Source organism: Chionomys nivalis, chromosome 8 (assembly GCF_950005125.1).
Source record: "Chionomys nivalis chromosome 8, mChiNiv1.1, whole genome shotgun sequence".
Taxonomy (NCBI): domain Eukaryota; kingdom Metazoa; phylum Chordata; class Mammalia; order Rodentia; family Cricetidae; genus Chionomys; species Chionomys nivalis.
In genome coordinates this window covers 81,895,537-81,908,838 of record NC_080093.1, presented here as the reverse complement: position 1 = coordinate 81,908,838, position 13,302 = coordinate 81,895,537, and the positions used below count along the sequence as shown (strand labels likewise).

Below are 13,302 nucleotides of genomic sequence, written 5' to 3'. Positions count from 1 at the left end.
CTAGACAGAGAAGTCGAAAACAAACAGTGAGCAGATGTCCATGCAGGAATGGCTGCCTGAAGAGTAAAACAGCTCAAGAAACAGCCAGAGAAGATAAAAGCAGACAGAGAGGCTAATCCCCCAGTGGAGTGGAATGCTCATATCTAATTTTCGAGCCCCACATGCAAATTCCACCTAGTCTTAAAATATTCATTTCTCTTGGAATTAGATTACTTGTTAGGGGTCTCTTCTCTGGAGAAGGCTGATCTCCCTCCCTTAGTAAACATTAATTACCTGTAGTTTTTCTTCTGGGAATGAAACTTTGTGAGAGTCTCCCCATTCAGGCTGGCATGTCAGTTGATATTGTTTGTCACTTTTAAGGTCTTGTTTAGGGAACCACACTGTTGACATCTTCTAGATATAGCTTCCTTGTCATATATAGATGACACTATCTCATAGCAGACATTCTGTCTTGGTCCTCTGGCTCTTACAGTCTTTCCACCTCTCATCTGGGACATTCCCTGAGCATTTGTGTAAGGGTTATATGATAGATTTATCAGCTGTAACTGGACACCATACACTCAATTGTTCTATTAATTTTGACAAGTTGTAACTTTCTTTAATGATCTCAAGCTTGAAGAAGATGCATTTTTGGTGAGTGGTAAGATCTATATTTCCCTGGGATTTTAAAATAAGAATTTAAAATGAAGTTAGAACCTATTCTGACTTAGGAAAGCAATGGTATTAAGTTCTCCTTTGGGGTTCATCACCTCGCCAGCAACGCCTAGCTGGCTAGATTTTCAGTACCAGGCATGAATTCCCTTTTATTGAGTAGACCTTAAGTCCAGTTAGATGGTTGCTGGTTGACCCTAAGATATAAATGTCACTATTGCATGCTTGGGAAGATATTGCCATATTAGTGCTTGTTGTGGTTCATATAGCTAAATAGGACTATTGATTGCTTTTCTTTCCTGGCAACTTGCATAGCACCTTCTGATGCTATGAGAGCTAGTCTTCAGTGAGGATGCTTCCAGGTCAGGTCCGGATCAATTCCTCTGTATCTAAGTCTGAAGTGTGTCATGTCTTTAGCAAAGAACATTCAAGTTCTTTGACACAACCAAGGGCAGTGGCAATAGCCTATATTATTTTGGGAGTCTCTTCAATTCTCCTGACCAGTGACTTGAAGAGAGCTTTCCCATGTCTGGCCCTGGGACTTTTGTTAGATGGTCTATTTTGTATTTCTAACATGGTCTTTACATGCTGTGCTGGGAGAAGCAATTGAAGCCTACAAACAGTTAATTGTCTGCAGAATCATTTGCCACAGGCTCAGAATGGACCTGATGCAGGAAGGGATGGGGATGTTCAGAGAGAGAACTTTAAGGGTGGATCTACTGAGCTCAGGCAGGAGCTGGGTTTCTAGCTCTGAACCTGCAACATTCCTGCTCTCCACAGTTGCTGAAGTCTTAACCAGTCAGTCCTGAAGAAAGCTGTGGCTTTTTCCTGGGAATTTCATGTCACCAGAGGCCAGACATGACTTCTGCTGTGGAAAATGCTTAGGCAGTTTCATCCCATTCTTGGTGCTGTTCACCTATTGCCATCTCTCGTTTCACAGTGGCCAATTAGGTGCTTAAAGTACTCGTAGCACTTTCTTATAACCACATGCTGGGTCCTAAGACCTTTGTCACATGTCCCTTCTTTTCTTTGTCTGAGCCTGATTACTTTCAAAGTAAGTGTCAGGTTGCTGCCTAGTGAGGTATGATTGACAGTCAGCAGTGTGAATGCACCTGATAGACTAGGACCCATGCTACCAACTTAGATTAGGGCACAGAGTGCCCAGCCAGTCTCCGCCAGGCCAATCTTCTGATTTCTCCATATGTGGACAAGCATGGAGAATCCCCATGATAAGGATCTGAAGCATTTTAGATAGATCATGAGAAATTACAGAAGGCTTTCATTTGAATTCCTCAATTTTTCACAATGCTTGGAATGACTAGAATAATTTCAACTTTGGCTTGGGGACAAGACACAGATGACAACAAAATACTTGGCTCTGGCTTTGGGGACATGTAGAGGGAATCCCCTTGTCTGTGGGGAAAAACTGATGTGGCCAGGTCCTTGACAAATGAGAAGCTGTGATCATGTGGATAGGAATGGATGGGGGTGTGAAGGAAGTGTTCATGGAAACTATAAGATATATAAACAAGAACTGGAGGCAAGGCTCCCATTTCTTTTTGCACATCATGCTGTCTTTGTACGACAGCAAGTCCCCTCTGGAGTTTTTATGTCAGCAGGTTCGCACAAGACATTAGACATGAGCTTTTATAAAACATATTATAGATTAGCAAAAATTCCCATCTATTTACTTAGTCATCCATTAACTTGATAAGTATTAATTAAAACACTATTCTGTGTTAGAGAAGGGCTGGGATACTTAAAGAACATTAGAGAATGAAGGAATGGAATCTGGTGCCTTGGGAACTTCTCTTCTGCCCAGGAGAGCTTTGCTCTGTTTGGGTAGAGATGTTAGCCTGCTAGTTTTAGAAGCAGTGAGGGAATCTTAAAAAGCCTATTGAAGAATGGCATCACAATGCTCACTCATAACTTCAGAGACAATGACCTAGGATATGTGTCTACTGATACCCAGGTCCTCTGTTGCTTTGCTTAAAAGATAGAGAAATTCAAGTTCACAAGATCATCTTACCTTTCAGTAGCTAAAATAGTAGGATAAGGGTGCTGCTGTGAATCTTATATAATTTTATGGATTAAATAAGACATTAGACAGTCTTGTTCCAATAGGGAAAATAGCATGTGCTCATAGAACTGTCAAAAAAGCTAAAATTTTACATGAATTTTTATGCCTCAGAGATAAAAGCTGATTCATGTAAAATTCCAGATTTTGTGATGGTTCTCTGAGCACACATAGATGAGTACATATATAGTTTTTTAATGGAAAATATTACTTTTGAATCGGCAAGTGCCCTTTATGTCATACAAGATGTGTGCATAAAAACTCAAAAGACATGGATATATATATTCCCACACACATACAAGTTTCAAAAGCCATACTTCATTTCCATGTTTTGTTTATGCCATATGTTCATGTCTTTGGAGTTCTCCAAATCCCAACTGTGAGAAATATGGTCACAGATCATTTTCCGGTGTCCTCAATTCCATGGAGGACCAGGTCAGATGCTAAAATTTTAAGGTCCTCATTGATATACTTTATTTAACCAGATATACTTAGAGAATATTATCCTAGCAGCACATATTGAAATGTTCATTAAATATTTTGCATCTTTGGCACTAAATATTTTTATTGAAAAATTTTATAAAATAAATTCTTTTCAGGCTTTTTCTGTACTCCAACTTCTAGATCTCCTGCGCCTACCTGTAATAGAAGACTGCTCGTTTGTTTCCCAGTCACCCAGGACTGACACAGAAACTATATTAATCACGACACTACTTGACCTATTAGCTCAGGTTTCTTATTAACTAATTGTTACATCTTAAATTAACCCATTTTTATTAATCTGTGTATTGGCACAAGGCTGTTGCTTACTGGTAAGGGTATAGCCTCTGTCTCCTTCAGCAGTTACACGGCATCTCTCTTACTCTGCCTAATCTCTCTATAGATAATTCTTACAGCATGGCTATATTCTGCCCAGATGTAAGATGAAGCAGCTTCTTTGATTAACGAATGGTAGTAAAACCATATTCACATACTTACAGTAGTAAAACATACAGAGGAAAATTCTACATCATCTCCCCTTTTTTGTCTAAATAAAAAGGAAGGTTTTAACTTTAAGATAGTAAAATTACATATACAAAACAGCTATCAAGCAAGAATTATAGTTACAAAATTTAGTCTATTTACATTTGGAAAATTAAGGAAAATACTTTATCATCTATTCTATTTTTGTGACTTTAAAGTTTTGCATCTGATTTATCTTTTATCATAACTAAGGAAAACTTTAACCATAACTATTTGTCTTCAACTCTTCAAAGACCTCAGAAGGATATAATGTTACCTAAATAACAGGAAGTACATTGTAAGCATCTTCCAAAGCTTTAAAATTGGCAGAGACATATCACTGCCTGGACAGTCACCAAAGTTCTTCTGTAGCATTGAGGCATCCATCTTCAGCCTACAGGCCCATAGTATCTGGCAAACTTTTCCATGAATCAGGAAATTTGAAAGACTGCTTTGCCTATATTGGCAGTTTGTCAGTCACTTTCTTCTGTGTCCTGCAGAGTGTCTGGCAGACTCTTTTATAAAGCAGGAACCCTAAGGGACTGTCTTACCTTTAGACAAGTTTAGTCATCATTTCTGTGGGTCCTGCATGTCTAGTTCAGACAGCATATCATCAAGCAGTCCAGGCAAGAGCAGTTTCTTGCCCAAATGGTTAGCAAACTCTATAGGAAGTCTCTTCAATGCCCATCATCCTCTTGAAGCAATTGATGATGCTAGAAGCAGATGTGTCTCACTATTGAGATAAACCTAAGTTCTTAAAATCTTTAAATACCATATTCTTTATGTCTTTGGAGTGCTGAACATTATCTATGTAACTGAAATATAATTCTGTGTATCTAGAAACCCTAACTAACATAATTAAAAGTTTGGTTATTACAGATGACTACCTATTAATATGTATTTCTTAACTATACATTATAGCTTGAAATAAGCTGTATAAACAAAATACCTTAAATAAGAGCAGAAATATATATACAGTGTAGCAAAGCAACCTTAAATTTGTATCAATAGACTAAAGTCCATACCAATGCAGAGTATTTATCTTTATATCATATTTCTCCCCTTTTTTAGAGAGTGATTGACTGTGACAATTTATAATCAATCCCCTTTAAATGAAAACAAATATTTATAAATAATCATTTTGGGAATTTGGGCATAGTTTTCTCCAAAATGATTCCTACTGTTTTGGGGGTGAAGTATTTTAGGGTTCACAGAGATCTTTCACATTAGCCTGGAAGGAATCCACAGGTTCTCATCTTCTGTGGAAACAAAAGCAGGACTTAAAACAACACATCCTCAGACACAATTTTTGAAGTCAAGATACCTTTATGTTAGTTTAACTTTGCAATCCCCAGAAACAAATGCCTCTCTGTAGTCAAAAAAAAATTTAAAGAAAGCACAATAATATACATAATCTAGACTCTCTGAGTATATTCCATCTTTTCATGGCTTATTTTTCTTTACTATCTATGATTGTCTGTATTCTTTTACACTACTTTTACTGTCTCTTTAAAGACTTTGTTTTGCCGGGCGGCGGTGGCGCACGCCTTTAATTCCAGCACTCGGGAGGCAGAGGCAGGCGGATCTCTGTGAGTTCGAGGCCAGCCTGGTCTACAAGAGCTAGTTCCAGGACAGGTTCCAAAGCTACAGAGAAACCCTGTCTCAAAAAACCAAAAAAAAAAAAAAAGACTTTGTTTTATTTTTAAAAACTATTTCTTTTTATAGCTATCTATACTCTTTTTCTTCTCTTGTCCAAGCCTATGTACATTTTTAAACATGTTGTGACCCATTTGGAGGTTTTTTTTTTATCTGACTCTGTCTTTATCGTGTATCTGTAATCATTTTGTGACCAGGAGTGTTTCCTTTTTTTTTTTTTTTAAGTGCTAAGCTGGCTTGGCTAGGACCAACTCAGCTGCCCTGCCTATTTGCTCTACCCATTCCAACATGGCAGAGGTATGTTCACCACCTCTCCTAGCCATGTTCACTGCCCCAGCTCTAGGAACACAGCAGGTCTATGTTGCCATTAAGCAACTAATAGCACACTGCTCACAAGTCCCATTTAAGTGCAGGACCTCCCAAAAGAGACAGAGTAATCAGGAAGCTGCTATTTCTTAAAGAAGCCATACCTCTGCTTAGGACCCACAAACAGAGCCTATCTGAAAAAAAAATGCAGCTACCAAGAAGTTGTGCTTAACTCTGTTCTTTTGTGTCTAGATTTTCTTCCCAAGACACCTGAGAGAGCTCAGATTTTATGTGGATATAGTTGTCCTACTTTGGCATGACATTTTGTAATAGGAGCCTGCTTGTTCATTTCCCAGCTGCCCAGACCTGAATAATCACACAGAAACTATATTAATTACAACACTGCTTGGCCTATAAGCTCTGGCTTCTTATTAACTAATTCTTACATCTTAAATTAACTCATTTCTACTAATCTGTGTATCAGCACGAGGCTGTGGCTTACTGGTAAGGGTCCAACATCTGTCTCCTTCAGCAGCTTCATGGCATCTCTATTTCTGCCTACTCTCTCTATATAACTCTCCCAGCCTGGCTATAAGTCAGCTTGCAATAGGTCAAAGCAGCTTTTTTATTAACCAATGGTAATATTCACAGAATACAAAGGGGAATCCCACATCACCCACCTAACTCTCCCTCTCTGTCACCTTCTCTGTTTCTCTCTCTCTCTCTCTCTCTCTCTCTCTCTCTGTGTGTGTGTGTGTGTGTGTGTGTGTGTGTGTGTGTTTAGAAAGCAAATAAAAGAAAAAAAACCTGATGGAGTTAGGGGAACTGGTAGGGGAACCCAGCCAATCCTTGGTGTCTTTTCTCAGAGAGAGGTGAGAACAGACATTTTCATTTTAATGTCTGTCTCTATCCTTTTCACCTCTCTGTGCTGATCATTGACCAAATACACCCAGAAGCTATGAGGCCAGGGAGTCTTCTGACAAGGTGCAGCAGCCTGGAAAAACACAGGGTACTGTTCAAAAAAGTAGAGAGGGCGTCTTGGGGCTATGCAGATTGCACATGGGTGAGCTGAACATTCCCAGATTATTGTCTATAGCAGCTTTTAAAGAGTAGGATACTTGCTCATTTGTCACCCAAGCCCCAAACTCAAGCTTTTTTGACAAATATAAAGTACTTGATAACTCTCTGGGAAAGAAAAAAGGAATAGTTGCAAGGATGATCAAAATAGATGGGCAACTCATTGACCAAATGAATGAATGGAAAGAAATAGGCTAATGGTTTTCCCTGGTGTAGTTTTTCAAATCAGCCTCCCTGAGACTTACCTGATGGAGGAGGGTCATCTTTCTATCTGTTGCTTTCATTAGTTAATTAAGAAAGAAACTGCTTGGCCTCTAATAGTGTAGAATTTAGATAGGCGGAGTAAACAGAACAGAATGCTGGGAGAAAGAAGACTAGTCAGGCAGTCGCCACCACCACCCGGCTAGTTCAGTTGGTAGAGCATGAGACTCTTAATCTCAGGGTCGTGGGTTCGAGCCCCACATTGGTGCACCAAGTGACTGCGCCCATGTTCCCAAGTATTGTTTATAAATGTTCTTTTACATTTAAAGGGGGATATGATATAGATATGAATAATTTGCATTGGTGTGGATTTTAAGGTCAATTTTGTTATATGTATATGTATTTCTGATCTTGATTAAGGTATTGTGATTGTGTAGTTCATTTAAAAATGTAATGTATAATTAGAAAATATAGGTTGCTAATGGATAATCATCGATAATAGTAAAGCTTGTAGTCATGTTAGTTAGATTTTCTAGATATATAGAGATATATTTCAGTTGGATAGGCATTCTTCATATCTTTCAAAGACTACAGAATATGGCATTTTAAATGTTTTAATAATTTGGGGCTTTTCATGACAATGAGACACATCTGCTCCTGGCAGCACCAATCTACTTCAAGAGTAAGATGGGCATCAAAGAGGCTCGTTATGGAGTTTGATAGCCATTTGGGCAAGAAACTGCTCTTGCCTGGACTATTGCATAAACTGGACACAAAGAACCCGCAGAAAGAGGACTGCTAAACTTGCCTAAAGGTGAGATGGTCTTTCGGGGTTACTGACTCATGAAAGAGTCTACGAGACATTCTGCAGGACACAACAGAAAATGACTATACTGTCTTTAAAATTTCCTGCTTGATAAAATTGTCTGCTGAATACTATGGGCCTAAAGGCTAAAGATGGATGCCCCAACAGTACAAAGGAACTTTGGGTGACTGTCCAGGCACTGAGATGTCTCTGTCATTTCTAGAATTTTGGATTTCTTGTTTGCTTAGGTAATATTATATCCTTCTGGAGTCTTTGATGGAGTTAAAAATAAATAGATAGTTATAGTTTTCCTTAGTTATGATAAAAAATAGATATAAATATTGTAACTGTAATTCTTGCTTGATAACTGTTTTGTTATATGTAATTTTACTATGTTAAAATAAAAGCCTTCCTTTTTGTTTAAACAGAAAAAGGGGAAATGACGGAGGAGGGTCATCTTTTTATCTGTTGCTTTCATTGGTTAATTAATAAAGAAACTGCTTGGCCTCTGATAGCGTAGAATTTAGATAGGCAGAGTAAACAGAACAGAATGCTGAGAGAAAGAAGCCCAGTCAGGCAGTTGCCACCACCGCCCGGCTAGCTCAGTCGGTAGAGCATGAGACTCTTAATCTCAGGGTCGTGGGTTCAATCGAGCCCCACGTTGGGCGCCAAGTGTATCGGCGTAAATGAAGGCAGACAGAAATTATAAGAATATTTTCAGCTTTAATTAGAGAAAAACTCACAGAACGTGTGGTTCCAACGGAGAACAGAAAAGCAGAAGGGCCAGGGGAGAGCACACCAGCAATATTTATTAGTAAAAAATATCCTCAGGCGACCCTGCCCTACAAGCAAGGTGATTGACTGGGGCTACCCCTACACTTACCTATACACACTGTGTGATTAAGATAGTCAGCATGGCTCTAAAGGCCTTGGTCCCTCGTGTGTTTTCCACAGTCAGCTTGGATGCCTGTGTACCAGATGAAATTGCTTCCTTCATGGAAGAGATGAAGCACCTCCCACCTCCTGTTCCAAAGGCCTCAGATTCTGAATTAGGAGAGACATGAATTAATGAGTTCTTCCCATAACAAGAAAAACCTCTTTTAATAACTGCGAGTTAAACAGAGTTCGGATCCCTGCTGATCTTATTGGCAAAATTAAATAAAAGTGACATTCTGCTGGCCCAAGCAAATTAGCAGCCAACCCGTGTAAAGGCTCAGTTAACCCGAGACATTGTGTGATGTATTACCCATTGTTTGACGTACTTTCATAAGAGCAAGACAAGTGTCCCATCCTTTAGACTCTGGTAATGTGCCTCATTGTTAAATTCAATAGGAAAAGCGATTCATACTGTGGTATGATTGAAAAGAAAATTGAATCCTTTTGATGTTATAAATGTGTCTATTACTGCATGTGCACACAAATTTTCCATGGAAATTATGGTGAAAGTGGTGATTCTCCTGGAAAAATGCATTAGTGTTGACACCTTCAATTTTATCTGCATCAGAATATAAATACCCTTTAACCACGGTCAAATGGTGCGGAATGTTAGAGTGCATCTACATAAGTCACTTGTCTGTCTGTCTATCTGGGGAGGGGGACACACACTGCATTGAACTCTGAGAGCTATCCTGGTTCACCATTTGCAGTCTCAAAAATATAAGCATTGCCATAGGATTTGTGAGAGGGTTTTTCTAATTTAAAAAAACACAGTTTCATAAATCGGGGGTCTGTAATTTTAGCATCCTGGGTACACAAAGCAAGTTAGAAAGCTCAAGGGGTCTGGTAAGCACCATTGGAATGTCATGCTAACACTGACCACCAGACCATTATTGGTCCTGCACTGGCCAAGTGTGTTCAGGACCTACAGGTAATGCCAAGGGGCTTGCTTTTCAGCTCTACTCTGTGACTTTAATTGAAGGTGGTAAAATTCCTATCACCTATTACTTTCTTCCCCAGAGTCCAATTCTATCCTTCTTCTTTCCTCCACAGTCCAGATCCTCTTTGGATGTAACCTCTCTGGTCTCCAGTCTTCCCTCTTCCAAGCCTAGGGGCAGGACTCTATGTCCTTCAAAGTTGCTCATTTGGTGTGGTCAGGCACATTATGTTCTTTTGGGTTCTATCCTTACATCAATCTGGATCTTTTCAGTTGCAAATGGTAGAAAACTTACACAAATTGTTTAGGGAAAAGGTGACAATCACTTCCCAAATACAAACTGACAGGTGTATCTAGCAAAAGCATCACTCAAAAAACTTGGACCTGCTCTGATTTTTTAACTTTGGCTCTTAGATCAGTTAGTCCTGTCTACAAACTCTTTTTCTGGAGAGGAGGTATCTGTGTCCTGTGTTCAGACCCTTCTTACTTCAAGTTGGGCAGTATAAAAAACCACCAGTGTGTTTTTGAGCAGTATACCTTGATTGACCTCAAGAGCAAAACATTTTATCTCTTTACCTGCCAGTTTCTGCTACTCCCCAGCCAACTCTTCCATCCTTCTCTTCCCAGACTCCATCCCAGGCATCAGTGCAACATGCTACACAATCTGGACAATGTCTTGTTTTCTAAGAACTTGAGAGAATTACTGGCAATCCTGTATGCACCCTGCACCCACCCCAAAAGTGACTAGAAGCATCCCATGCTCTGATTTGCTCCCCTGGGGTCACATTCATTCATAGAGATAGCTCAGGCCAGGGCACATGGATCAAGGATGAGAGAGCAATTGGTGCTGTAAGAAAAGGCATGCTTCTGTAATAAAGAGAAGTGTTAACATGAATGGGAGGAGCTAGGTGGCATTTCCTCTGTGATGTGTTTATGCAGGAAGCTCCCATTGTCTGAAATACCTCCTATTCTTTATCAAAGCTGATCTTTGTTTCCCCTTCAAGATCAAGTTGAATGACCTGTTTTTAATGGAGGCTCCCAAACCCCTATCTGACTTCTATATTTACTGAGCCCTGGAGCACATCACTGCTATAAACTGGTCAAGTTCCTACTTCACTTCCAGCAAAGATTTATTGCTCATCCCCTAGCACACAGCACTATCAGTAATTTCATTAAAACCTCAGAGAGCAAGACATTGTCCGGGTTGTGAGGCTTGCTGTACAGATGCCTGGGGTAGAGCTGGGAAGCGGGGAATGGAAGAATTGGCAAGGGGTAGCAGAAACTGGCAGGAAAAGTAGCAGAAAGATAAGCTCTTCTAAGAGGGTATCAGAAAATCCAGACAGAGGCCATGTTTGAGTGTGGCAAATTTAGTCCATTTCATGAGGAAATTTGGGTCTCGAGAGAGAGTTTAGAGAGGAGAAGTGAGTACAGTGCTAAAGCGCACAGCTGAGCTTCTGAGAGTTCGAAGAAGAGGACATAGAATAAACAGGATGCAGGCCCCGGAACTCTAAGTACTCAGCAAGTCATTCAAGTGAAGACCAAGAGATCTCTTCTCTTCCCACGGGATCTCAGTCTGAGAGCCACCTACCCAACTTTGATGGTTGAACATTAACCAGGACATTCCCCACCAATGCTTCCTGAGCCAAGCTTCCAGGGGCAGGTACAGCTTTCCTATACACCTTACATTAACCCTCCTATCCGTTCTCCACTTTCCTCACCTCCTAGCCTGTGCAACATCCGACATAGTTTGGCTTCCTTTGCTTTACCTGTCATTTTTCATCGTACTCATTCTTTCTGCTTCAAGATAGCATTTACCTATTTTTCCCTGTTACCACTTCTTTATCTGTTCCTTCTGTGTCCTGCCTTCCTTATTCACCAACTCTCTCTGCCTTTTGTGGCTTTCAGTAGCCTATGGCCCAGCTTAGAGCTAGCTAGTTCTAAGATCACCTATGGGTACTTTCATCTTCTCCTTTCATCCCCCGCCAATCACTAACATCATCCAAGTAGTACCTGGCATGTTCCCTGTGAAGGAGAGACCTGCAGATAAGCCTAGATAGCTAGCTGGGTACCATTAGCAATGGTCTGAAGCTGCAAGTGGATGGTATCTATGGAGTTGGTTATGTGGGGTCAGACAGAGACCTGAAATCCAGATATGCTGTTACTTGAATCATAAAAGGCAGTTTTTTGTTATCCAATCACTATTCATTCAACCAATACCAACTGAGCCTCTGCTAGCCACAGTGGCCTAGGCTTTCTCACATCAGTCTCTAATCAAGACACTGTCCCACAGTCTTGCCTATAGGTCAGTTTGATGGAAGCGTTTTTCTCAATAGAGGTTCCCTCTTCTTAGATGACCCTAGCTTATGACAAGTTGACAAAAATATAACCATCTCAAAGGTGAACCATGACTGTACCTTACGACTCATTTGCCACCAGACAGTTATTTTCTCAGCGTTCAATCTGCCAAATGAGAATGAGGTTATTTATTTCATGTGATGAAGCATTTTCTAACCAGTCACTGGTCCCATTTCTAAGTCCATTGCTGCGATGTGAGCTTACTTTGCTATATACACTGGCAGGTGGTTCTTTTCTAAATCGTTATTCAACTGAATCCTTAGGCTTCTAGAGTCTTCTGGGCTTTGGCTGTCTGTTGGAGGAAGGGCCGCTTGTTTGTTTCCCTGCTGCCTAGTAGCTCAGCCCCAAAATAAACACACAGAAACTGTATTAATTAAATCACTGCTTAGTCCATTAGCTCTAGCTTCTTATTGGCTAACTCTTACATCTTAATCTAACCCATTTCTAGTAATCTGTGTATTGCTTCGAGGCTGTGGCTTACCGGGTAAAGTTCCATCTGGCTCTGGTGGGGCTACATGGCTTCTCTCTGACCCCACCTTCTTCCTCCCAGTATTCAGTTTAGTTTTCCCCACCTACCTAAGTTCTGCCCTATCAATAGGCCAAGGCAGTTTCTTTATGTTTCTTTATTCACCAATGGCATTCACAGCGTACAGAGGGAATCCCACATCAGCTGTCCTGTGTCACCTTTGTTGCTTGTCTCCTACAGCAGCTGAGTTATTTCGTTCTTACAGCCCACAGGCCAGGGGCACACCCTGTGCCAGTCTGTGTATCAGGACAGAATAGTCACCTGCTGTTACTGTTCATCACTAAGGATAACCAGAATATCTTCCTCTTGCTCATCTTGGTTCCATCTTCCATCCTGTCTCCTCTGACCTTTCCCACCCCGTGAACTTGGCTGAGCCATCCAGACTTGTAGCCAAGTCTCAGCAGAATCATGACATATGCCTGTTCCAGTTTCCATACACAGAGAGCAGCTTCTTTAGGCCCTGTGTAAATAGCCAGCCTTTTCTGTTCTGTGTGCAGTGTGAGGCAGGGGCCCTTCCCTAGGCAAAACACAGACAGTTCATCCAACAAACAAGCCCTCCTTTGTGGCATTTCTCTGCTCCCTGCTCGCTCCGCAGGGAAGTCAGTAGTCCCTCCCTCATTCCTGAATGTACCATGTGAACATTGCCTTGTAAATTGTTCAGAATCCAAGTCTGGGTGGGATATTTACCCAAAGCGAATTATGGCTGGATGTATTCCTATGTCAACATGTGCCACGCTCATTTCTTATAAAGTAGTTCATTATTCTGTGGGGCA

General features: G+C 40.6%; 1 non-coding gene across 1 annotated transcript; it reads left to right on the top strand.

Moving 5' to 3' along the window:
* Positions 1-8,366: 8,366 nt before the first annotated feature.
* Trnak-cuu (transfer RNA lysine (anticodon CUU)) lies at positions 8,367-8,443 on the top strand. Its single transcript has one exon. It is a non-coding gene; the product is annotated as a tRNA-Lys (tRNA).
* The last annotated feature ends 4,859 nt before the right edge of the window (positions 8,444-13,302 follow it).